This window comes from Apodemus sylvaticus, chromosome 16, assembly GCF_947179515.1.
Source record: "Apodemus sylvaticus chromosome 16, mApoSyl1.1, whole genome shotgun sequence".
Taxonomy (NCBI): Eukaryota; Metazoa; Chordata; class Mammalia; order Rodentia; family Muridae; genus Apodemus; species Apodemus sylvaticus.
The window spans coordinates 56,906,536-56,932,317 of record NC_067487.1 but is presented as its reverse complement, the minus strand read 5'-3'; the positions used below and the strand labels follow the sequence as shown (position 1 = coordinate 56,932,317).

Below are 25,782 nucleotides of genomic sequence, written 5' to 3'. Positions count from 1 at the left end.
AAAGAAAAGAAAAGAAAAGAAAAGAAAAAGTTCAATTGCATAGAATTACTTCAGTGATTAAAATTATAATTCTCACATACCATACCATACATTAACAAACATGTCTGAACAAATAATTTGACAGTGTATAAGAACCTGTATGATATGGCTTTTTTAAAAATGCATTTTCCAGAAACCATTCCAGATTTAGAAATATAATGAATGAATGGCATGGGATGTTATTACCTAATGTATGTAATCTAAAAGATACTGTATTTTGGATATGATGTAGGAAACTTGAGGTACAGGGTAACCTATAAATAATTGTTAAATTGAAAGTTTCTAATAATTTGTCTTCACAGAATAAATAGATAAAAATTTCTAACAGGACAATTAATGGAGAAAAAGGATTATTAAATATGTGCTTTGTTCTAGGAAGTCACATAGCATGCACACTCAAAAGAAAGCTTCTGTAGATGAAGGCTACAAAAAGTTATTCAAATGTCAGATTAAATTCAAGTTTCTCTTTACTTCCTATCTGAGACAAGGTCTCATGCTGCCCTAGGCTGGCTTCCTGGAGGCAAGTGAGCCTCCTTGCCCAGCCTGGGAAGTTAGGACTACAAGCCTGAGCCATCATTCCAGATTCTTGGTCCTCAAATTAAACTGAGTGGGCACAGAGCCAATAGAAGAATAGACATGAATGCTACAAAGGTCTGAAGGTAAAATAGCATGGAATGAAAGCCGCTTACTGATTTAAAAGAAGAACTAAACCTTAATCCTTGAGAGGAGGGAACACACGTACTACAAAGAGAAAGTTAAAGAATAAAATCACCTAAAGCAAGGTCTTCCCAAACATAATAACACAAAACAGTCAAATTGATGGACTGCTAATTAGAATTTTAGGAAAAGCTACTATACAAGCCAGAAGTGACACTAGAGTTAAGAGTCTTCTAATCATAATGGAAGAAAAGTGGTCAACCCAGAAAAGGAACATAATAAACTGACAACTTTCTAACAAAAATTAAATCTAGTCAAGCATGGTGGTACATGCCTTTTATCCCAGCACTTGGCAGGTAGGATTAGGCTGACCTCTTTGAGGCCAGCCTGGTCTACATAGTGAGTTTTAGACAAGCAAAATGCTGGATAAGTGAAATAAAACAAAACAAAAAAAAATCATACAAACAAAAAAGATATTAAATCTACTTACCGCTGAGTTGAATTTATCTCCCTGATGTTTCTTAATTGAGCCAACATTCTATGAAAAGAAAACAAACAATAAAAATATATCTTCATAACATCTCTCCTAATTCCTAATTTACAACACAAGTGTTTACTGTCTTCATTTATTCTTCCTGTTGTGTTTTTTTAATTTATTTATTATTATTTTTAAAATTTATGTGTGTGTGCATGCATGTCCAGAGGATGTCAGATCCCAGAAGCTGGATTACGACCAATTGTGAGGCACCCAGTGTGGGTGCTGGGAAATGAACTCACATCCTCTAGAACAGCACTAACAACTCTTTGCCACTGAGCCATCTCTGTAGTCCCCCTGCCATTTCCCTTGGCTAAGCACACATCCCAGATCTGTCATTACGCGGGCATGCTGCTCCCCTTCCTTCGATCGTCGACATGCTCTCTGTCCAGCACCCTCTCAACACCTAACACAGACCTTAATTCTCTTTACACACCTAAACCCACTCCAGTGATTGCTCAATTTAGCCAGAACAAAGAATTTTTAAAGTTTTTACCATACATAATGAAATTACAAATGCTTGGAGACAGATATGTTTAACCTGACTTAAAGATTATACAGTGTATCCATATCAAAAAAACTATATTATTCCATTACCATGTACAATTAATTGTATGCTTTTAGGTAACAGTCAAAAGAAATTTAATTGAAAAATTTCCAAACTAAACAGATACAATATTAAGTATGATAAGTGAATGCATTCTTAGTTTGGGTTCCAACTTGTCCCCCAAATTGGCTGAAGGCAGGACATGTTTAAAGATAGGTGTTTTGAGAAATCAGCTGGAAGAGCCAGAAGAGTAATACAGGGATAGAGCAAATCCCAATAATAGGAATGATATATTATCTAAGTCTTCCATATGATGTAAGTAACAGGAGTGTGCTCCTCGAACCTGCTGAGAAGAACACAAAGGCAACTCTAAAGCTCTTCCTATAGGATGAAGGAGGAGCTTTTATCCACTGCTCTTCTCAGTGGGAGACAGGAGCGGAACAGCTTCTATGGGCATTAAGTCTTCCTCACTGCCACCTCCATGCTTTCTATCTAGAAAGCCTCCCATAGCTAAGAAGTCACTGAGGGGAAAAAAAAGAAAAGAAAAGAAAAAGAAAAAGAAAAAAGTCACCGAATCTCTGCTTGAGACTGTAAGTCCGTCCAGTCTCAGGTGAGCTCAGTTCTCATAGTCCCAATCACTATTAAAAACCAAAGGTGAGCTAACAGAGTGGAATGCAGTCCACAAGCCATGCCAACTACACTGAAGGGAGTCATTCACTAAACTCAGACTTGTCTCTAACTCTCTACCAAATAGTACCATTTAATAAAGGGAATAAAACAATTAGGAGAGAAAGGATTGGGAACAGGCTTAGATGTTCAGGAGATAGAGACAGGAAGAACCCAGCTGCCTGGGTTACAAACCACTTCAGGTCAGGATGCAAGTTAACAGCACTGTCTAAAGTTTAAAAAAAATGTCTTTAAAGATAGATCCAAGGACACAGCTCGGAGCACTTGCCTGGAATATGTGAAGCTCTACATTCAATCGCCAGTGCTGTTGGAAAGAAAAAAGGAAGGGAAAGGGGAAATGAAAGAGGAGGAAAGAAAAGAGCGAGGACAGAATAAAAGCAATGAATGGCTCTGGTTAAGATAGGAGAATATAAACATTAGACTAGAAGTGGGGAGTCTGAAGAGGGTTCAGGAGGTCAAGCCCTTGCTGCAAGAGCATGAGGACATGAACTGTGATACCAGCATCCACGTTAAAAGCCAGGTGGCCATGCACACCTTAAGTGCTGCGGGAGGTGGAGAAAGGAGGGCCACCGAGGCTTGCTGACCACTACCTCTGTCCAAGCTCAGTTGAAGACCTGTCTCAAGTGAGCAAGTAAGGCAGAGAATGATACAAAGAGCAAAAAAGACAACATCTTCCTCTGGTCTCATAAATAACCCTTCCTTTCCCATCCACCCACACTAGAACACACAACAAGCTCACAAAAACAGAGAAGGACGGAGAGAAGGGCCAGGAGTGTAACCAAGGAGTACAATGCCTACTCCAGCACTCCCAACACACACAAGCACACAAATACTTTTGTGGGTGTGTGTGCAGGAAGTGGGAGCATGTACCTTACGGATTCCCAATCCCAGATAGGACAAAGCAGGAAAAATTTGAGTTGAGCCAACTTATGATTCCTTGCAAGTTCAAAAGGTAGACAATTTCTCAGAAAACTCAACAAACACAAAGCACATCGGAGGAAATGAGAATGTGCATTTATCAGTACAGAGAAAAAAATTATAAACTGCTAGATTCAAATAGTAGTTTGAAAATATGCATAGCTTTTTATAAAAATGTTTTAACATTAAATCTCATGTTCTAATTCATTATTATAAATTCAATATCAAGTATCAATATAACTTTGATACTGATATCTATCAAAGTTAGCGTAAATTACTGTTTTAACATGCAGACTCAATGCTTCAAAAGATCTTTGAGGATGACAAGTTCAAGGCCAATCAGGATTATTCAAGGAGACTTTGTATTTAAAAAAAAAAATCAGAAAATCCTAAATTACAACCTGGCCTAGTACATATATCCCAGCTCTCAAGAAAACAACCAAAAGTATCATTTGGGTTCAGATGTTAAAAGTCACCCAAAGCACCACGGAAGACACTGTATTTGTCAATGCTTGTTTTTCGTTTTAAATCCTACATCATAGGACAACAGTAAAGTCTAACTAAGGAGTGCCAAGATGAATGAAGAAAGTATAGAGATCTCAAAATCAGACGAAGGAAAATGAACTTTCTCTCTAACATAAACAAAAACTAATATTTATTCTTGGTTACAAACAGAAATATCTTCTCATTTAAGAAACTAATTTAACCATCAAATATCACCTCCAAGAATAAAACAAACACTAGAGACACGTTTGATAATTTAAAAGAATAGTATTATTACAAGAAAGTTGAAAAGACACCCCACAGAACTAGAGATATACCTTTAAATCATCTATATGATAGTGAATTTGTAGCTATATTATAAAGAACTCCTAAAATTCAGCCAACTGGAATCACAACTTGGGCAGAGACCCATCTCTACTGATGAAGTATCTGTTTAGCGTGAGGCCCTGGGCCTACTCAACACCATAAACTGAGCACGGCAGCACAGCCTTGTAGTAGATTACAAATGTAAATTAACCCTTGGCGATGTAAGAATACTGACCAGTAGTTAGAACTCCTGTCTCAAAGACAGACAGACAGACAGACAGACAGACAGGGATAAAGAGACACAAAAACAAAGAGAATTCCAACAGGTTTTTCTCCAAAGTAAACAAACAAACAAACAAACAAAAACCAGAGCACATAAAAATGCTAGCATCTTTAGTCATTAGGAAAAATACAAATCAAAACCCCCAGTAACTCAACATTATGCCAGTAGTAGAAGACAGAATAATGTTTCAGAGGATGTGGAGAAATAAGAATTCTTATACATTACTGATATAAATATAAAAATAGTACAGCCAATTTAGAAAACAGATTAGCAGATTCAAAGCATGAAACAGTTACTCCTGGGCATGGCTGCACACCTTTATTCCCAGGTAAAAAAAAAAAAAAGAAAAAGAAAAAGGGGTGGGGTGGCAAAGAGGCAAGTGGATTTCTTCAAGTTTGAGGCCAGCATAGTCTACATATTAAGTTCCAGGACAGCCAGGGCTACAGAGAAACCCTGTCTCAAAAAACCAAATACACAGTTACTAAATAACACTAAACAAATATTCTCAAAAAAACAAAACAAAACAAAACAAAACAAAACAAAAAAACCCAAAAACTGTAGTGTAACAGCATTATACAGGGAGCAAATTGTTCAAGCAGCCCAAAGACTCACCAATAACCTAAGATAAAACAGATTTCACATCCACACAATGAAGTATCATTTAGCTATTGTTTAAAAAAAAAAATAAAATATAATGTACTGGTACATGCTATAGCAGGGATAAACCCTGGAGACATTACGCTATATTCAAAAAAACATACCAGGCCTCTTTAGAAGATCTTCCTACTTCACAGTGACTTCTCTAAAAGAATGTCACCACAAACTCATAGCATGCCTCTATGCAAATACTAAGGCAGAGTATGGCTTGGCAAGAAGATATGTATGACAAGCAGCCTGCCCAATAGAGCAGCCCTGCTCTCAGCCCGGTCCTCCCACCTGAAGGGGTGCTCCCCAGACCCACTGTAACAGTAACACTGCTGCACACCACACAGCTAATCAAGCATCTTCTCTCTTCAAAATACAGTAGGACTAGAAAACAGGATCCGTGGAATGAGCAGCTCAGATCAAAAAGCTCTCATTAATGAAAAATGAATTCCTAATAACTTTCTAATTATTTATTCTAATTCCTTTCAGAAACTAACAGTTTAGTCCACAAGAACAATTATATCCTTCATATAATCTCATTTTTCTAGTTACTATTTCATAAAGTCATAAAGACCCTTCATAAAGGGTCAGTCATATTGACAGTTTTATACCAAAAATTCTGAATTCAAAATTTATAAAAAAAAAATCAAACACATGAAAAAAAATCTACTATAAATATTTTCAGTTACTTTGTATATCACTGTCTCTTCCCTTCCATCCACACTAAAGGACTCATAAGTTTTGTACCAGAACCTAGGTAAACACCAAGTGAGTATAGTAGCCTACTTTCCAGTTCAGTCCCCAGAAAGTACAGACAGGGGATCCCTGGAGAAAGCTGGCTATCTGGACAAGTTTATTATAGAGCTCAATGAATAAGGTGGGAAATGATCAACCTTGGACCTCTACATCACATGTACCTATGTGCACCCACATACACATGAATGTGTGAACAAGCAAACATTCCACACAAACATGCAAAAAAAAAAATTCAGTAAAGGAGTTACAACAGTAAGAGTACTTGCTGTGCAGTTATGAGACCCAGAGCTTAGATTCTAACTTACTTATCAAGTAGGGTATTGATGCCTGTCACTCCAACTCTGGGGTGCAAAACAAAAAAACATGAGAATTACTGTGGCTTTTTGGCTTCCATTTTAGCCTAGAAAACATGAGCTCTAGGTTTAGGGAAAGACCCTGCTTCAAAGGAAGAGGCATAGAGTAATAGTGATTTTTTAAAAATAAGCTGGAGAACAACAGAAAAAGCTATCTAAACCAACCTTCTGCCTTCTATGTTCATGAAAGGCTATACTCCTGGACACATACATATACCACATGTATGTTCACAAACAGAAAATAACTGTTTTATGCTGTCCTTTATTGAATCACAGTAATTTGAATATTGATCCACCCCAATAAATTATAGTTTTACAGTCTTCTAAATTTCGATCTTATGTATTTTCTTTCTCCTCTATACCCCCAGCACCCCATGTGTGCACATGCAAACAAAAATAATATGCTACTTTAAAGGTAAATAATGTTTATGTAAAACTGTGTTTAGTAACAAAATTTTGAAGCAGGTATATTTGATTTTATTTATGAATGATTTGCATTTTGGGTGGAACTTTTTTTAAAAAGGTAGGTTAAATAGTTATGTAGCAAATAAGAAATCTCTTATTATTCAAGTAGTAACAATTTTACCAATTATCATTTATCTTCTTAAGTTCAGTATGAATTGTTTTTGAAGAAAATTGTAGACTTTGATGAAAATGTTTTAAACAGAGATTAAGAGTATAGCTCAGGAGTAAAGTGCTTACCTAGAATACATAGTCTCCTAGTTAAATCAGTTAATATACATTCTTAAAATGGGGGGAAATAAAGAACTAAACCTAAAACTATGATTATAAAACACCATTATTTAGAACATGCTTACATATAGATATACCTTCTTCATGTTTTATGCTACAGTTATGGAAGCTTAAGCAAATCCAAGTACACAAGAGTATTGTTCCCTCTGCCATATTGTTTGAATACTAATACTAGCTTTATATTGTCTACATAAAAATTACCTACAATAGAAACAGATCTATAGTACACAAATCATCTATACACTGTATTTTAAAGTCTAAAGCTTTACAGATGGGCATCATTTTTCCTAGTAGCTTAAATTCTTCATGTTCCCAGTAAAATTCTACAAGTAGTAATTAACTAGGAAAACAGGATTTGTACTCTAATCAAATTTCATACAAATAAAGACTAATGAAGTCACTGATTTCTCAAATAGACAATCAGTTGAGTTTCTTCAATATCATTTTTGATATACTATACGTTTACAAAATAAACACTCTTCCATTCACATGACTTTAAAAATAAAAGGGACATGTCTCAGCATTTCATTAAAGTTACAACGTATTTAGTTTAAATATGTGTAACTTGTTAGCTGTCTTTCTTGGGTCTTAAAACTCTTCTCTGGTTGTGGTGGTTTGAATATACTTGGCCCAGGGAGTGGCACTATTAGGAGGTGTGGCCTTGTTGGAGGTGTGACCTTGTTGGAGGAAGTGGGTTATGTGGGGGTAGGCAATGAGACCCTACTTCTAATCACATGAGAGCCAGTCTTCTAGCAGCCTTCAGATGAAGATGTACAACTCTCAGCTCCTCCTGCACCATGCCTGCCTGGACACTGCCATGCTCCCACCCTGGTGATAATGGACTGAACCTCTAAAACTGAGCCAGCCCCAATTAAATGTTGTCCTTATTAAGAGTTGCCTTGGTCATGGTGTCTCTTCATAGCAATGGAAATCCTAACTAAGATACCAGTCAAATGCTAGATCATTAGTTTTCTGAAACACAATAATAATAATAATAATTAATAATAAAAAGACACTCAAAGAGACCTCCCCACTGATGTGCATTGCCTCTCCTGATACCAGCAAATTCAAGAGTACCAAACTGGCTGGTTGCTCTCAATACCAACAAAAACCCTTTAGTTCCGTGGTTAAAGAGCACTTGCCGCTCTTCATAGGACCAGATTTCAGTTCCCAGCACTGTTACCTGGTTGCTTACAACTCCACTTCCAAGGAATCAGACCCCCTCTTGTAGATTCTGTATGCATTTACATCAGCAGCTGTGGATAGCACAGCCCCTCTGGGTTAGAACAACCCTTCCCCAGGGGTCACCTAAGACCATATGGAAGCACAGATATTACATTATAATTCATTACAGTAGCAAAATTAGTTATGAAGTAGCAAAAAAAAAAAAAGTAATTTTTTTAAATGGTTGGAGGTCACCACAACATGAGGAACAACATTAGGGTCATAAAGGGTCACAGCATTAGGAAGGTTGAGAACCACTGCTCTACAGAAACCCACAGACACAGACACCACCCCACACCCACACACTCAATTTTCAAAAGTTTTAGATTACTCTCCCCAGCAAAGATACCTAAAACTCATTTTCACATATTATCTAACTCAAATGGAGAAGTCCAAGTCCTTACAGAATAAGGAACTGGCACAGTAAAACACCACATTTGAGTAGTTCTCACAGATCGGATAGTAAATGGATTAGTCAGCAGCCAGGGATGAGTGATATCCTGTAATTCAGGAGTCAATCCCACACAACTTTCAACTTCCTTTAGTCATAAATCTGGGAAATCACAAATGTGTGTATTTGGAAAGGCTAGATTGTTTGGTTTTGTTTTTTTTTTACAAAATATTTTATGGACTTTAAACAACCAGTAAATTATGGACTATCAAGATTTTGTTTTAAAATGTATCAAGGATTTTTGCCATCAAATCTGAGCACAATCAGCAATGTCTCTTCTAATTGTAGTTTATTTGGCAATATAATATACCTGTATCAATCTACACTTATAACAAGTGCATTCAGGATGGGACTATATCCAAAGACAAGTTATCTGTAACCAATGATTCTTACTACTGAACTCCAAGTTCTTAATTACGACAGTACATCAGAATCCATGCGCAAGCCATCATCTACACAAGTTAAATCAGAATCTCTGGCATGCAGGATCTAAACGTGCATATTTTTGTTACTAAAAAATTCTCACTATATTCATGTACTGGTGGATGAACACATCGTATCACATAGAGGCAGAGAAAAATTTGCAGGAATAAAACTCATTTGTTTGGATTGGTAGCAGATGCCTTTACCTTCTGAGACATTTCACCTGCTCTGTTTGCTGGTTGGTTTTGTTGTTTGTTTTTGACAAAGTTTCTATACAATGAAATGAACACTTCTTAGAATATATGTTGAGGTTTCAAGACATTTTCATTGCCTGGAAAATTCCCTTATACCCCTTACTTCCCTTAATGCCCCTACTATCCAGGGGCAATCTATTCACATCTAAGATTAGAACTGGGTTTTACATTTCATAATAAATAGAATCATACAATATATACTCTTTTGTCTGGCTTCTTTCAGAAGCCATGTTTCATTAAACAATGTTTATGAGATTCATCTGTGCTGTATCAATAATTCACTCTAAGTGCGGAGTGGCATCTCAACTCTTTTAATTAATCCATTCTTTTGATTAATCAACATCTGAATTGGCATCATTGAGGGTCTACACAGCTGTCCCCAACATATTCTGAAGGCAGGTTTTAGTTCTCTTGGGCAGATGGGAGTGTAACTGCAATAGGTATATATTTCATTTTAGAAGGAGTAAGCTTCATTTTAGAAGGAGTAAGCTTCATTTTTTTCAAGTTCTCCACAGAATACTAATAGGCACCTTTAAAATACTCAATGACAGCCTGGTGGTGGTATGCACCTTAATCCCAGCACTCAAGGAGGCAGATGCAGGCAGGTCTCTGTGGGTTCAAGTCCAGCATGGTCTATACAGAGTGAGTTCCAAGACAGTTAAGGCTACACAGAGAAATCGTATCTTGAAACATGCCCCCCCCCCAAGAAAAAAACCCAACACTTAATGACATTTTCTAACAAGATCATGGCAAACTATATAGTTATAACAATAGTATTGCATCTATTCTTTGTTCTAGTTAGTAGAAAAATAGATCACCCCCTCCCTTTTCAAACCTTGTATGTGGTTTGGAAAATTAAAGTACCTATGATTTTCATTTCAAATGAAGTATATTAATCAATTTTCCATTGCTATCAAGTAAGACTGGTACTTTTTAAATGAAAAGTGGCTTTGTTAGCTCAAATGTAGAATTGTCTTGCATGTATTTTCTCCGTGTGTGTGTGTGTGTGTGTGTGTGTGTGTGTAAAAGAGACGGACAGATGGATGGACAGAGGCAGAGAGAGATAAAAGACCCACCTTGTAGCTTAGAAGCAGAGACAAGGAATTTCATTATGTAATTCAAATAGTCTCAAACTTGTAATACTCCTGTCTCAGGATATGGAATGTTGAGATTATAGGAATGTACTACCATATAGGGCTCAGCTCAGTTTTGAATGTTGAAATCCAAGTGACAGAATATCTTAAGTAGAAAAGACATAAATGCAGGCTCACAACTACAAATTACATCTATGGAGATGTATTATCCAAAATTTATAACATAGTAGAATTATTACAAGGTATAAAACATACATAAGTCACACAGCCATGATGACATCTCCACTAACTGGGTTGGCAAAATGCCACATCAGTTAAAAGCCCTTGAGGTCAAGCCTGATGAACTGAGTTCAAGCCCCAGGACCCACAGTCTCAAAGTAGAGACCCAACAAGGTAGCCTTTGATCATCACAAACACTCAGTGGTATCTGCAACCACACACATATATGAAAAAACTGATATAATAAAAATACTTACAACCTATAAAGGCTGAGGAGATAGTTCAGTGAAGTGCAACCCTTCAGCATAAGGATCAAGTTAGATCCCACATAAAAAGCCAGACATGGTAGCACATGCTCCTAGCAATGGGGATGTAGACAGGAGCTTGGTGGCCAGCCAGTTTAGCCGTATCAAAGAGCCACAGGTCCCAGAGAAACCTTGTCTCAGCAAGATGGAGGACAGCTTAGGCTACATAGACAGCCTGTTTCAAAAGAAAAAAACTGGACCCTGTAACATTATATAGATCAAACAAATTTTAAAAGTTTAAACTAACATTTAATTGCCTCTTTTTGCTACTAAGATACTTACATTTTTAAATTAATGATATAAGCCTTCCTTGCTATGTCATAGTGTCCTATGGCAGGGATTACAAAAGTTATGGTAGCATGCTGTGAAAACCTTTATGAAGAAGTATCTACAAAGTATCCAAACGTTTTTCATAATATCTGTATTATGCCCTATGATGTCTTGATATTTATATTAACATATGCCTTGATACTTAACTCTCTCCCAAAAGTCGAACTTAAGTAGTCCCAATTTCCCTGAAGACAGGCCGGACTTCTAACAAAAGATTACAATAGATACACTTGACAGATATTACCCTAACCAAGTAATCAAAGTTACATCATGGTAAGATTATGTATCTTTCCTAATATTGTAGGTGCTCCCTTGTATAATTCTTAAAACCTCATTCTGGGGGCCGGGGGGTAAGGAGATAGAGGACCTTCATTTATTTAGGATCACTACAAAAATGCCGAAGCAGAACGCTTTTAAAAAAAAAAAGGTAAAAACAATGACAATCTGAGTTGTCACAATCTGGAGGACACTTTTGAGAGATTAAAAACTAAATGCTGCGATGAAATGAAACTGGCAATTTTAATTCTTCAATACACTAATATAAAACATCACTAAGGTAAACTGAATCCCAGAACTTGGGAGGCAGAGGCAGGCGGATTTCTGAGTTCGAGGCCAGCCTGGTCTACAAAGTGAGTTCCAGGACAGCTACACAGAGAAACTCTGTCTCGAAAAAACCAAAAATATACTAAAAAACTCTATGTGACTATACAAGTATTTAAAAATAGAAAACTTAATTCAAAATCTGAAACAAAGCATTTTTATAAGCGGAGAAAACTCCTGCCCTTCCCACACCATATCTAAACTCCAGGCCCTGCCTGGGGAGGCCAGCTCATCTTCCATTCTACCAAAAGCCATTTGCAGATTCAATACAATCCCCAGCAAGATCTCCATCTTATTCTACACAGAAATACAAAAGACTATCTGTAATTCATATGGAATTATGAGACCCTAGATAGGCAAAGCAATCCTGAGCAAAACAACCAATGTCTGACATGTTCCCATTCCAGATGTCAAGCTCTATGAGAACCGTAGTAGTAGTAACAGTATGGTACTGTCATAAAAAACTGACAACAGACCAAAGGAACAAAATTTCAATCTTCCAGATGCAAATTGCCAAATGTTTATTATTGTATTTTTCCAAAACTACAGATAAGGTAGGGGTGGGGGTGAAGAACTCTTAGAGGGGGGACCAGGAATCAGGGGCAACATTTGGAATTTAAATAAATAAAACATTTTTTTTTAAAACTATAAGTAACTTTCACGTATCAGTCAGTAAAATTCAACTGGATCTCAAGTAAAATACTGTCTTATAACAAGAGTATCACCATTCCTCACTCCCATTTTTAATATCAATGCTGCCATTCCTTTTATTTAATAGACATCACTGCATCCATTATTGCTATTTTTAGCAATACTGATAGATCAAAGTCATTATATATTTGTCAAAACCCATAGTACAACATAAAGAGCAAAGGTGACTTTGGTTAGTAACAATGTAACGGTATTACCTTAATTGCAAGGAATGTGTCACATGAATACAAGTTGGTAATAACATAGGGAATAAAGAAGATAGCATGGCACTTAAGCTAATGGCAATTTTTTTTTTGCAAGCCTGATACTACACAAAGAGTTTAAGTATACTTGGAAAAACAAAAATCTGAAATCATGTTGCAGAACTGCATACTGCTTTAAGATAAACTTCTTTATGGAATTTACTGGCTCAAATACTAATACTAACATTTCTTAGAAACTGAACTGTATTCCAAGTATTTCTAAAATTTAAAAGCCATATGATAAACTGGTATTCACCAAAAAGGAAAAAAGGTTTATTAGACCATAATTTCCTGACTTATGTGAGCCCAAACATTTTTTCTCTAATACTTATTTAAATCTTTAGAGATTAGCTCTATGCTAAGAAAACCAGATTTGTCAAACATACTTTTAAAAAAACACTAATATAAGAGTGAAAGCGACAGAGTTGGAAAAACTAGACTTATATTTCTAATCTCAATGTCACTGAGAAACTAAAATTCCTTCAGAATGTCAATTCCTGCACTGAGCTCACAATTTCTTTTTGTTAATCAAAAGAGAAAGGAGAAGGCTTATTCAAACTAGACCACTTCCAAGTCAGTAGTGATGAGACAGGAAAACAAGCATCCTAAGAAGCAGGCCTTTGGTTTATAAATTATCTAAGAAATACATTAGGAGAAAGTTAATATCATGATCAAGAAAACATGTAAATTGACAGAAATTAACTCTAAAGTATAACAAGCCAAGGTCCTTTGTGAAACACTATTTGAGTAAACTACATTAAGAAGTGGAATTATATAAAGGTCAAATAAAGGACTAAAATAACTATCACTTGATGATTTACTAAAGGAGTTCAAAAACATGTTTACAGACCATTGGTGCGGTGTAGTTTTGTTTTTAAGAGAGTAAGAATCAGTGTAGAAACAATGTTCAAGAAGTCCTCAGATGACTGAAGATTTCTTCAAACCCAAAGGAAGAGACAAAAGGGACTAATTATTAAAAGAATCAATCTAAAGATCTTTGTTTCTTTAATAACTTTTAGAGTTTAATAAGTTTCCTTTTAGTACTACTCATTTTCATAGCTGACAAATGCTAGAGACAGCAAGTATGAAATGGTACAATGGAAGCCCCTAGGCAGCAATAAAACCTTCCTATGGGGATTTGGAGACATAGCGTCAATTGATAATGTCCTTGCCTTGAATAGACATTGCTCTGGATTTGATACTTAGCACACCAAAATAAGAAAGTAAGTAAATAACTAAAAAAGTAAATAAAGCAAACAAGCTTCAGGAGGAATTAAGGAATATTTTTATAGTTAAACATATGGTCAGGACTATGTAACAATCAATGAATTTCAGTTCTGTCTGAACTACCCAGTGAAACTGGCCCCTTCCCAATATAGACAAAGAACACTGTATAATAAGATAACAACTGTTTTGTTAGCATGTGTATTAAATTAAATCATAAAATATTAGGATAAAGTTTAATTTATGGTTCAATTAAAAATAGAAAGACTATTATTAAATTTCATAAGGATACACTTTGAAAAGCATATCACAAAAATTCTATTTGAAAGCTTTTGTGTTTATACAGAGACATAAACCCAGGGTTCATTACATTCTAAGCAAGCAATCTAGCTAGCACAGAGCTACAGACCCATTGTTTCCCTTCATTTCAGGAGCCAGATAAATGTTTGCCTAATGGACAAGGGCCCTGGGTTCAATCCCCAGTACTGGAAAAAGAGAGAGAGAGAGAGAGAGAGAGAGAGAGAGAGAGAGAGAGAGAGAGAAAGCAAAAAAGGCAAAACTGATAATACTAGAAACAATTTCAATAACTAAGAATGATGATTAAAAAATATGACTACAGATGACTATTAAGGGGTGGGTGAGGTGGCTCAGCAGGTAGCACTTGCTGCAAAACCAGAGACCACACAGTAGTTGGAAGGAATCAACACCCATAAGTTGTCCTCTGACCTTCATATGTTCACTGTGGTACTTGTATGCTGACAGACACACACACAGACAGACGAACATTCGTGCACAAGTGGCGCAATACATACATACGTATCTGCTATTTATGAACCCCTCCTAGCACATAGTACCAAAACAATAAATAAACTACACTTCATGGAGGCCCCAAACAGGACATCTAACCCATGAGATACTTTCAAGATGCTTGCTTGGCCTTTCCTTCAAGCTTAAAAGTAGATAGTAAAGACCAACCTATTAACTATCATCTATCTATGGTAGATGATAGTTCCATGGTGGGGGGTGGGGGTGGGGGGTGTAAATAGGATTCATTTTTTAGATTACAGGTTTCTCACACAGGTCCCAATGCAAAACCTCTCTACTCCAGGGTTTAAAACTGACCTATGGTTTGAAAATGGAGGGTATCCTTATCAGGTAGATGTAAAGCTCTGAACTTTGGAATGATATAAACAACAGAATTTCAACATGGGGATTTAGGGAGAAGCTCCATGAGTGAGACTACTTCTCCACAATCCCGTTCCTCTCTTCAGAACTGGGGTTAGAGCCAGCCACAAGCTCCTTAGCCAGCCAGCCTAGCCCAGAAGGTAAGTTTCCAGTTCAGTAAAAGAACCCACCTCTGGCTTCCCAAACACACTCACATGCTCGAATCAATTATACACTACACACATACACACATACACACAGACACATACAACCAAGGCGGGGATTACTTTTCACTGTCAGAGATGAGTTACAAATACTTGACAAAATCCAACAAAAATGATCAGGACCTAATGATACAGAGGTCTGTAATTCCAGCTGCTGGGGGTGGGGTGGGGTGGGGTGGGGTGGGGTGGGGGTGGGGGTGGAGAGTCTTTGAGAAAGCTGAGGCAGGAATAGTGAATGTCCAAGACTGAGCTACATAGTGAATTCAAGACTCTGCTGGGCAACTAAAAAGAAGACTAAAGATACAAGTCAATAGCAGAGACCCAATCCCCAGTAAAGCAAAAAACAATTTTTAAGTCAGACAGTGTTGGTGCACACCTTTAATCCCAGCACTCAAGAGGCAGAGGCGGGTGGATCTCTGAGTTCCAGGCCAGCCTGGTCAAGCGAGCAAGTTCCAGGACAGTCAGGGCTACACATTACTGTTCTCAAAAAAAAAAAAAAAAAAAAAAAAAAAAAAATTTTTAAATAACTTAAAACCCTGTTTGTATAGATTAGAATTGGTGTTGTTGTAAACTCATAGTTTTCTCACATAGATATAAATACAAATATGTGTTCATAAAGACTCCCTGGAAGGCCTAGGGCAGTAGCCCTAGAGAAATAAACACCAGTACCCAGGCACTGCTTCCTAACTACCATTTCCTCTTAAAATAACCAAGGAGGGTCTAGAGAGAGGTCTCAATAATTAAAAGTACTTGCTACACAAATCAAGGGGGGTAGAGTTCAGATCCCAGTACCCACATAACAAGTCAGGTATAGTGCACAAGCCTGAAACCCGTAAACCCATCCCAGTTGGTGGAGACAGGATTACTGAAGCTTGCTGGATTCCAGCCTAGGGGGGAAAAAAGAAAGAAAGAGAAACAAGAGCTCTGGGTTCAGAGAGTAGGATACCAACTAAGGATACCTTCTGACCTCTGCACCTGCACAAGTAAGCACTCCCACACAGACAGCTAAATCTCTAAAACAATACCCAAGATAGGAGCAGATTAGTTTAGAACATTTAAAAAGCATAGTTATATTCTAAAATTGATTTTTAAAAAGCCGAGTGGAAGAAGTGCTCACTAGCTAAACAGTAACGGGAGGCTGGGAGCCCAGGGTGGAGTGAGCTAGTCTACCACGCTCCAGCACAGCCCCACATTAAAACAGTGAGCATAACCATTAATGAGAATGAATTCTAACCCTGTGAATAGGAAACTGACTCTAAACTAATTTAAGTGAATTAAAAATATAATGAAGAAAAAATTTACATGTTTCAAAACACCTATCTTCAAAATACTAGTTACAAATAGAAAAAATACCTTGAAAAACCTAGGCAGTGGTAGCACATGCCTTTAACCCTAGCACTTGGGATGAAGAGGCAGGAGGAGCTCTGAATGCAAGACCAACCTGGTATACAGAGTGAATTCCAGGACAGCCCAGGGCTGTTAATACAGAAAACCCCTGTCTCAAAAAGCCAAAAACCAAAAATCAAACCAACCAACCCAACAAACAAAAAACTTGAAAAAAGAAGTTTGGCAGTCACAACCTTCGTCACTTAAGAGGAATGTCAACAGCAGACAAACTACAATTGCTGGGTGCCTGGTAAGATGCCATTAAGAAGACAAGACAGACTGATAAAGATGCTGAGTTGATCATAATACTCTAATTACAAAATTTGTAAGAAATAAATATGAAAAACAACGGACACTGAAAATGATGGAATATTCAACAAAACAAGGAAGCTTGCAGTTTTCAAACATACCAGTGCCTTGAAAGGCACTGGTCCAGACTTCTGGGGCAGAATAACAAGCCACTACAGCACATAAAGACAACTGATAGGGTTTAGCAGGTAGTGCTAAATTCTACCTCTGATAGTCTTGATGTGATTGTGTGAATGAGACTTCATTATAAGAAAGAAACATGGGAGTATTTCAGAGTAATAAGGCATCAGATGGGCAATTTATTGACAAACAAGTTAAAGGATAGATTCAATTTTTATGTCTTACCTCAAAACTTAAGACAAACACTAGGGATATAATTCAGGTGAAAGTTTGTTGAACTTCCTCAAAGCCCTTGATTGGATTCCCAGTACCGTATAAAACTGTCCTGGGAACAAACAATGGCCTGTTCCTATAAGCACAACACTCAGGAGGTGGAGACAGATGGGAAGAGCAATCAGGCGGTCAGGGCCATCTTTAGCTACCATGTGAATTTGGGGTCAGACTCTTACACACTCAAAAAAACCTCAAACAAGAGAAAACTGTTCAAAAAGTCTATAGCCATTTTAAAAACCTGGGAAGAGCAATCTGAGACAACCAAGAATTGGGGAGGGAAGGCACCATCAAATAAAATCTAATAGTCCTGGCTATCCAGTTACATGGCTTACAATCAGTTCCCCAAAGTCAGCCATAGTCTAAAACTATTTGACAGGAAATTCCAGAAAAAAACAATTCTAAAGTAAAATTGCATACTATGCCTTTGTACAATGCATACACACTGTGTACACACCCTACCAGTCAGTCACTTCATAGCCATCTAGGGCATCAAACACATGGTAGAGGGATTGCAGCACTATTTTACTTAATGGGCTCAAAACGTAAATAGACTAGTAAGCCCCCCCCCTCAAAAAATCCATCTCCTTTCAGTAAAAAGGTATAAGTTCTCAGTAATAAATGTACTAAAATCCACATTAAGAATCCATCTTATTGTCAGGCGTAGTATTACACACCTATAATCCCAAGCACTTTAAAAGCAGAAGCAGGGGAATCAAAGTCCAGGGTGAACCTTAGCTACACAGTGAATGAATTCACAGTTAGCCTAGGCTATATAAGACCCCGTCTTCAAGTCAACAACAAAGAATGTTCCTTCTATCTATACAATTGTGAAGATATTTACACTAGTTTTGTTATTCCACCTTAAACAGGAAAGGTTATAGCCACTGGAGCTGGGGTTAGTTACCTAATAGCCTACCAGCCTGGCAGCAGAGACCCTCAAAGCCATTATTTACTACTTGAAAAAATAGAATTAAAAAAAAGTTACAGCCACACTATGTAGCAAGTGATTAGTTAAGATGGAAAAGGTATACAATTACAGGGCTTGGTACTATCAGTGGTTACAGGCATCCACTCAGTCTTAAACCTTTTATAGCCAAAAGATAAGTGCAGTTGTCGCTACACATACAAGGGGCAGGTGCTGAAAACAAGCACAAAATGTTATCTCCAAAGATACGAAGTTTTCTAAGCAAGGATTAGGACAATTATGTCTGAGCAGTCAGCTTGTAGACAGAATTATAGTAGAATGTTCTGAAGCTCCAATATAGCTATCTGTCCTGTGGGAAAGCTGACAAGCAGCAGGGTATCTCCTGAAGGACAGGAAGCACCTGTACCAAGAAGGCAAGTGGTCACATAGCCTAAAGCTGAACACATTAACACAACACTCCTCATCTAAGCAAGTACCAAAGCAAACAAGTATTCACATGTGCTGGGAAAATACGTCTAAATGATCAAGAGGCACCAAGTAGGCCATTAATAAAAACTTTAGCCCTAGAAAAAAAGAAAAAGAAACATAATATTTGAAGAAAACCTAGAACCACAACAGATGTACCAAGCACAAGATCAAATTTCAAGTAGAAAACAGAAGAAAATATTTAAAAAAATTAATAACTCAGAGAGTCTAGGCTACATGTAGACCAAAATACTGCTGAACAATAAAAACCAACTTCTTTGGAAAAAAAAGTTCTTAGGAACTGTATTTAAAAAACAAATTATTAAGAACTGAAAACCAAGGAATGAGCTGAAAGATTAAGCCTTAAGACTCTGCCATAACTCAGAGTACCTCATAAGTATCTCAAAGTTTGAAAACATTCTTCCCCTTCCTAGAAATGTAGCTGGATGGGGTAGTTTTCATATATTTCAGTCAAAACAACATATTGCAACAGATGAAAGAAACTGATATGAGACTTGAGATGCTTTACATTAAGCCGAGCATTACTTACAAAAATGCAAAAACATCCTCTTTTTGCTTTATTAATTAGTCAGTTCTCCAAATCCCTAAGTTCAACCATGGTGAAGATATTCAGGGGAAATTGCATCTGTACTGAAGACATGCAGACTTTTCTTCCTTGTCATGACTTCTCAAACAATTCATCATTTGCTTAGTATTTACACTGGATTTAGTATTACAAGTCATCTAAAGTCATCTTAAAATATTTCTAGTGCTCGCTTCGGCAGCACATATACTAAAATTGGAACGATACAGAGAAGATTAGCATGGCCCCTGCGCAAGGATGACACGCAAATTCGTGAAGCGTTCCATATTTTTTCATAGCAGCCCTATTTGTAATTGCCAGATGCTGGAAAGAACCCAGGTATCCCTCAACAGAAGAGTGGATGCAAAAAATGTGGTATATCTACACAATGGAGTACTATTCAGCCATTAGAAACAATGAATTCATGAAATTCTTAGGCAAATGGATGGAGCTAGAGAATATCATACTAAGTGAGGTAACCCAGACTCAAAAGGTGAATCATGGTATGCACTCACTAATAAGTGGATATTAACCTAGAAAACTGGAATACCCAAAACATAATCCACACATCAAATGAGGTACAAGAAGAAAGGAGGAGTGGCCCCTGGTTCTGGAAAGACTCAGTGAAACAGTATTCAGCAAAACCAGAAGGGGGAAGTGGGAAGGGATGGGTGGGAGGACAGGGGAAGAGAAGGGGGCTTGCGGGACTTTCGGGGAGTGGGGGGGCTAGAAAAGGGGAAATCATTTGAAATGTAAATAAATTATATCGAATAATAAAAAAAATTAAAAAAAATATTTCTAGCAGATGGGCTTAGAGTTATACAATTAAAATATATACAATATATTACTATGTCATTTTATATAAGGGACCTAAATATCTATTTTATATAAGTGAACTAAAACAATCCGCCATGTCACAACTATGTTTGTTTTGGAAAATAATTATTTTTTTTTCTTTTTGTGAGAACGATGTTAGCATGCAATGGTTTACTGTTATTTTTAAATTTTATTTTAATTTCTAACAAGATTAGTAATCAATAGCTGGCAAAAACCCAAACTTGTAGAGGATCTCAATTTGTACAAGTATTGGGAATTCCAATATCAAAACACCAAATAATCTTAAAACTGCTACTATTTCTCATAATCATACATTACAACTCTGCCAACCTGCAAATGAAATGTGAAGACAGCATTCTGTCCCAAAACATGTAAGTTCAGACTACAACTGGCCTCTGAAAAAACAAGGTTCAATTCATAGCTGTTTCACTTTACAAGGCATAAAAGTGATACACACTCAGCAGAAGCTATTCAAAATCTTGATCACTTCTTCAACCAGTAATCCAAGGAATGGTATTTTTCAGGAGCCACAAGAAAGAATTAGGAGAATAAACAATACCTATAGTGAACGAAGTTGCCAAAGTTTTTTAGATACAGGTACTGTACTCAATAAATTACAGGAGATATTGAACACCTGCTATAAATTAAGCTTTGTGTGCAATGATTCTGCAGGATTAGGAAGTGTTCTGAGCACGGGTAAGGTAGTCTACTTAAGTAGGTGTGCTAAAGTGAGTACATTCTTGACTAGTTCCAGCTATAATCAGTTTATCAGTATGCAATGCAATCCCATCATAAGTTCAGAACATCTGTACTTTCTAACTTATTCAATCGTCTTTCCATTTTCCCATTCTCTCACTGTAATACTCATTAGTCATAATTTCATGGTGCTGTCTTATGTGCCTTTCTCAATCATTCTAGTACGCCAAGAAGCCAAGAAATAGTTCACTGTGCACAAAGATCTGAATAAGGATGTCCCCATGAATAAACTTCACAGGCCGCATTATACCTATTTTGATTATATAATGCCATTTTTGTTGTTTTCTAGGGTTTCTTAAAACATACTATACAATTAAATTCATAGTTGGATACAGTTCATATTGAGTAGAGTTTTATTTTACTGTTTACTTTTAGATGCTCTTATTTTCTATTCTCTTTCACACTATCATTTACGAAGCAAGTCAAGGACTTTATGCAGTGGAACAAAAGTGGAAGTGACAAAAACAATGCAACTATCGATCAAGACAGACGAATATACACAACTGGAAAAGTCTGACTGACTGCAGAGACACTGAGGGAGGGAAACCGATGAGACAGCATAAAACAAAGTGGTAAACTACCAAACATGATATGCCATGGGCACTGAGCTGGGATGCAAACATTATCAGAATTAAACAGGCGGATCAAAACAATTATTTTGTTTCATACTTCAAACACTTTGAGGAGAAATATGCATGGACTAAGGAACTTTGGGAAAAAGAGGCAAAGCAAAATATAACTAAATATTTGATGAATGTGGAAAAATCGGATAAACTAGTACATTAATGAAAGAAAATAAAAAATTAAAGGAATTACAAGAGAAAGTTGAGTAACAGCAGGCTTTAAAAACCCCAACAGAGGAGAAGACAAACTGTAAACCTGAAAACTGGAGTACACTGAAGAGGAGGTGAGCCCTGAGCTGAGAGAGGAGAGACCACCACCGGTGTGAAGGGGAAAGGAAGCTCCCCTAGCTAATTCAAAAGGAGGAAGCACAGAACAGAATTCATATATACATTTTTTTTATTCCAACAAAAATAATGTGCATTCAAGAATTAATCTATTATGAACAGTTCAGAAAGTGTAACACTGCTGTCAAGAAGGGAAGTGAGAAAGCCATTCTGTGTTGTGGGTGGTTGTTCAACACAAACAAAAGAGAAAAAAATGGATGAATAAGACAGAATCAAGATTAAGATGGAAGCAACAAAGTAGGTATATTTAAAGAAACTCTAATTATCAACAATTATTAAGAAATGTATTTGCTATCCAACTCACTATATTCTGTATAATCCCAAATATTTTGTAAATATTGCCATAATCTCTTTCTACAACAAAAAGCAACTTAAACTCTAAAATCATATTATTGATAAGAAATTATTTCAAGTAAATGCCCAAATAAGTACCTAATTTTCTCAAAATTTAAAGTATGATCTTTGCCAGATGGTGTTTACTATATTTTTAAATGAAAAAAGTCAAAAGTAAAAAAATATAAAATGTCTAAAACAACCAAATTTCAGAGGTTTACTACCAATGATAAATGTAAAATACCTCTACAATTATTACCTGGTTAAAAAAAGCACAATAAGAACTGTTTGCATTCTTTAAGCTCTCTAAGCATTTTATACATGACACTGACATGAATAGCTTGCTTTTAAATGGCAAGGAATCATCACAATACTGAATCAGGTGGAACTTTGAAAGCTCTCGGGAAGGAGGGCTTTCCCTCACACAATGCTGAAAACATAAATTTTAAGGCCATTCAGAAAGACTTCAAATCACTGTCTTTTAAGTAAGAAATAGCTTTTCAAAACGCTGCTTCATTTTAAACAAGACTCCAAAAATATTTAGTATAAATATTTAGTAAAAAAATTTATAATAGTATAAAACCTAAAACTCATTAAACTAATTTGATGCTAAATTTACCCAACTTTAACTGCAAAATAAATGCCTTGTTGAGGAAAAAGGGGGAATCAAAGGTTCACAAAGGTGGAACATGTCATTTTCAACATGTCAAAATCTAAACACACTACTCTTTCAAAAATAACCTACTTCTTTCAAGGGTGGGAGTGTTAAATAGACATTTTCAAGTGACATAATACTTTATACAAAACGGAATGACACAAAAACATCTTTGCAAAGTATTAATTTTCTAAAAGACTTGCTCTATTAAGGCTCTGAGGCTGAAGCCAAACAGAAGCCATAAAAGGAGAGCGAACTTCAATGTCATTTATTTTGTTCCCCTCTTTCATACGCTCAAGATTAACCTCTTTCGCTGTCTAATTATATGTCCCCAAATCATAAAGTCCACCAGTTATGCACTTTAAACTCCTTCATAAAGCAATCTGACTTTTAACAGGAATAACTTGATGGTTCACAAATGTCACCAATAAAATAAAAATGAAAACAAAAACTCCAGAGACCAGACCCAGGCCCTAATAACACAACAACATAAATACTGGAACTATTATCCTTTTGAAATAAAAACTTAATAAAGGCCAAAAAGCCAAGAACAAGTTGTGAACTCACTTGATCCTGATCTTTAAAAACCTACCTTTCCTCTTTCAACTAAAGAAAGTCAACTCTTTTTCCTCAGGTTTCTAGTAATTATTTTGGTAACATCTGTTAAATATCAATTTAAGCTTAAGCTATATCTACCTATAGTTAATATTTATTTAAAATACAATATTATCTGCCATCTCCCTTACCCCAAAAGTACTTGGGGGGCGGAGGAGAGCAAACAAACTAAACTTTTTAAAAGACACACAATTGAAACACTACTAAGGGAAACGACAGCAAGGTTTACTGCAACCAAAACTAGTTCTACCCATAAAGAAGACTCCGCTGGTTCAGAAGCGTTAAGTCTGCTTGGTGGAATGTCTGCCACGCTTCACAAATTCCTGCCCGAACAGTCCGTACCTATCACTTATTAGACAGAACCAAACAAAAACAGATGGGCCAACGCACAAGCGCGCGCGCGCGCGCGCACACACACACACACACACACACACACACACACAAATATGAGGACCACAACTGCAAAACAGCGCCGCTTTTTCGCACAATGTGACTCTCCTGAAAATCTTAATGGTTTTATTTCTCTTCCCTTCCAATGTTGTTCCTAATCGGAACTGCATACAAGTCCTAACCCATCAACTCCTTGCAGGTGTTTGGGGTTTTGTTTTGGTTTCGTAGCCATATCCTTCTCCGTCTTTATCCATAATCTTTACGACATTCTGTTTCCTAGAACGGCAGTTTCAAGAAAAAATCTAGCAGCCACTCATCTTCAATCAAGTAACCAAACAAGCCCTGTAAGCTACTGGCTGGAGAGAACGCATGACTCTACAAGGAGCGCCTTAGCCGTCCAGAAAAAGCAACCGAGAAAAGCGGGCAGACGGTTTCCGAAGTCCAAAGAAACAGCCGTGTTTTAACAAAAAGACCTCCCCGTAGGATTAACGCGAAAACCAAAACAATCGGCACCAACACAAACTCAAGTGGAAGCCATCTCAGTGAGAGCAAATCAGTCTCTCCCAGCAGCCAGAGACTCAACTTTCTTCCGAAACAAAAGTTGCCAGACTCAGCAACTTGATATACATTGTATACGTCCCGGAACACTAAAACTTGTGGCCCTTCGGCTCAACAAAGGAACTCTTTCTTCCGATGGCTGAAAAACTTTTCGTCCCACCGCATTCTTACAATCCCATCTTAAAAAGAAAGGAATCCAGACGGTACACGGGGCCAGGGGGAGAAATCAGTTCTGCTACTCAGCTGCTAAAACGCCAGGCACTCCGACCCCAGAGACACAAGTGAGACCACTCGGAGAGCGAGGTGGACTAAAGTGCCGTCGCTTCCGGCCCACGGACCTGGCTCGACGCTTCCCGTAAAAAAATTACCTCTCCGGGTGTCTCAGGGCAGCCGTCCCGAGACTCGGCTTGACATGGTTCCTTGCTCTTCCTCAGTGGCTGCTCCGGGTCCCGCCGAGGCTCCCGCGAGGGCGAGGCGGATGTGGAGCTGCCGCCCGCAGCAGTGCGGCTGCTCCGGTGGGGGGCTGGGGTGCGGGCCGGCTTCCTGCTCGCGACTTCTGTCAGGAGTTTCCCAGCCCCGGCTAGGCTCTCCGCCGGAGGAAAAAACTTTTCACTCGTGACACCGCCCGGAATGGCCGTGCGAAACTCACTTCCTGCCTGGGTGAAAAGCAGGATCCAGCTCGGTGCCCGGGAACCCGGAACCCCAGGGCGGCGCGCCGCCGAGGGGGAGGGGACGGCGCCCGCCCCGAGCCGCGGGACCTCGCGCGGCCCACGGGGGCGAGGACGCGGAGCTCGGCCGGCCTGGGCCGCACTAGGCCTCCGCCCCCACAGCCGCGCCGCGCGGGTATTGTCTCGAGTGCGCCGGCCGCGCCCTGCGCCCGCCCGGCCCCCGCCACCCCGAGCCGGAGCCGACCGGCCGCGCAGGCTGGAAGGCGTCCTTCCGTCGGGTAGTCCGACCGGCCGGCCCTGTCTCTGCCACTCGCGCTCGAGCCCTTCGGTCTTCCCGCCGCGGTCCCTGCGCTCTCCTCAGTCCTCCTTCCCCGCGGCCGCGGCGGCGCGGTCTCCTCAGGAGCTCGCGGGCCCGCGCCGGGGGCCCAGGCTGCGTCGCGCGCCGCCGCGCTACCTTCACTCGAGCGGGAGACGGGGATGGGAGGCGAGGCGG

At 38.2% G+C, this 25,782-nt stretch overlaps 1 protein-coding gene and 1 non-coding gene across 6 annotated transcripts in view; one reads left to right on the top strand and one right to left on the bottom strand.

The window, feature by feature from the left end:
- Erbin (erbb2 interacting protein) overlaps positions 1–25,040 on the bottom strand; it is a 97,733-nt gene extending 72,693 nt beyond the window's left edge. For all 5 annotated transcript variants that reach the window (XM_052160016.1, XM_052160017.1, XM_052160018.1 and 2 more), the window contains exons 1-2: positions 24,990–25,040; positions 1,187–1,234 (exon numbers count right to left, since the gene is read on the bottom strand). The gene's annotated coding sequence lies outside the window, so the exon portion shown is untranslated. The remainder of the gene's footprint in view (positions 1–1,186; positions 1,235–24,989) is intronic.
- LOC127667186 (U6 spliceosomal RNA) lies at positions 19,696–19,802 on the top strand. The gene has a single exon (XR_007973826.1). It is a non-coding gene; the product is annotated as a U6 spliceosomal RNA (small nuclear RNA).
- Positions 25,041–25,782: the final 742 nt, after the last annotated feature.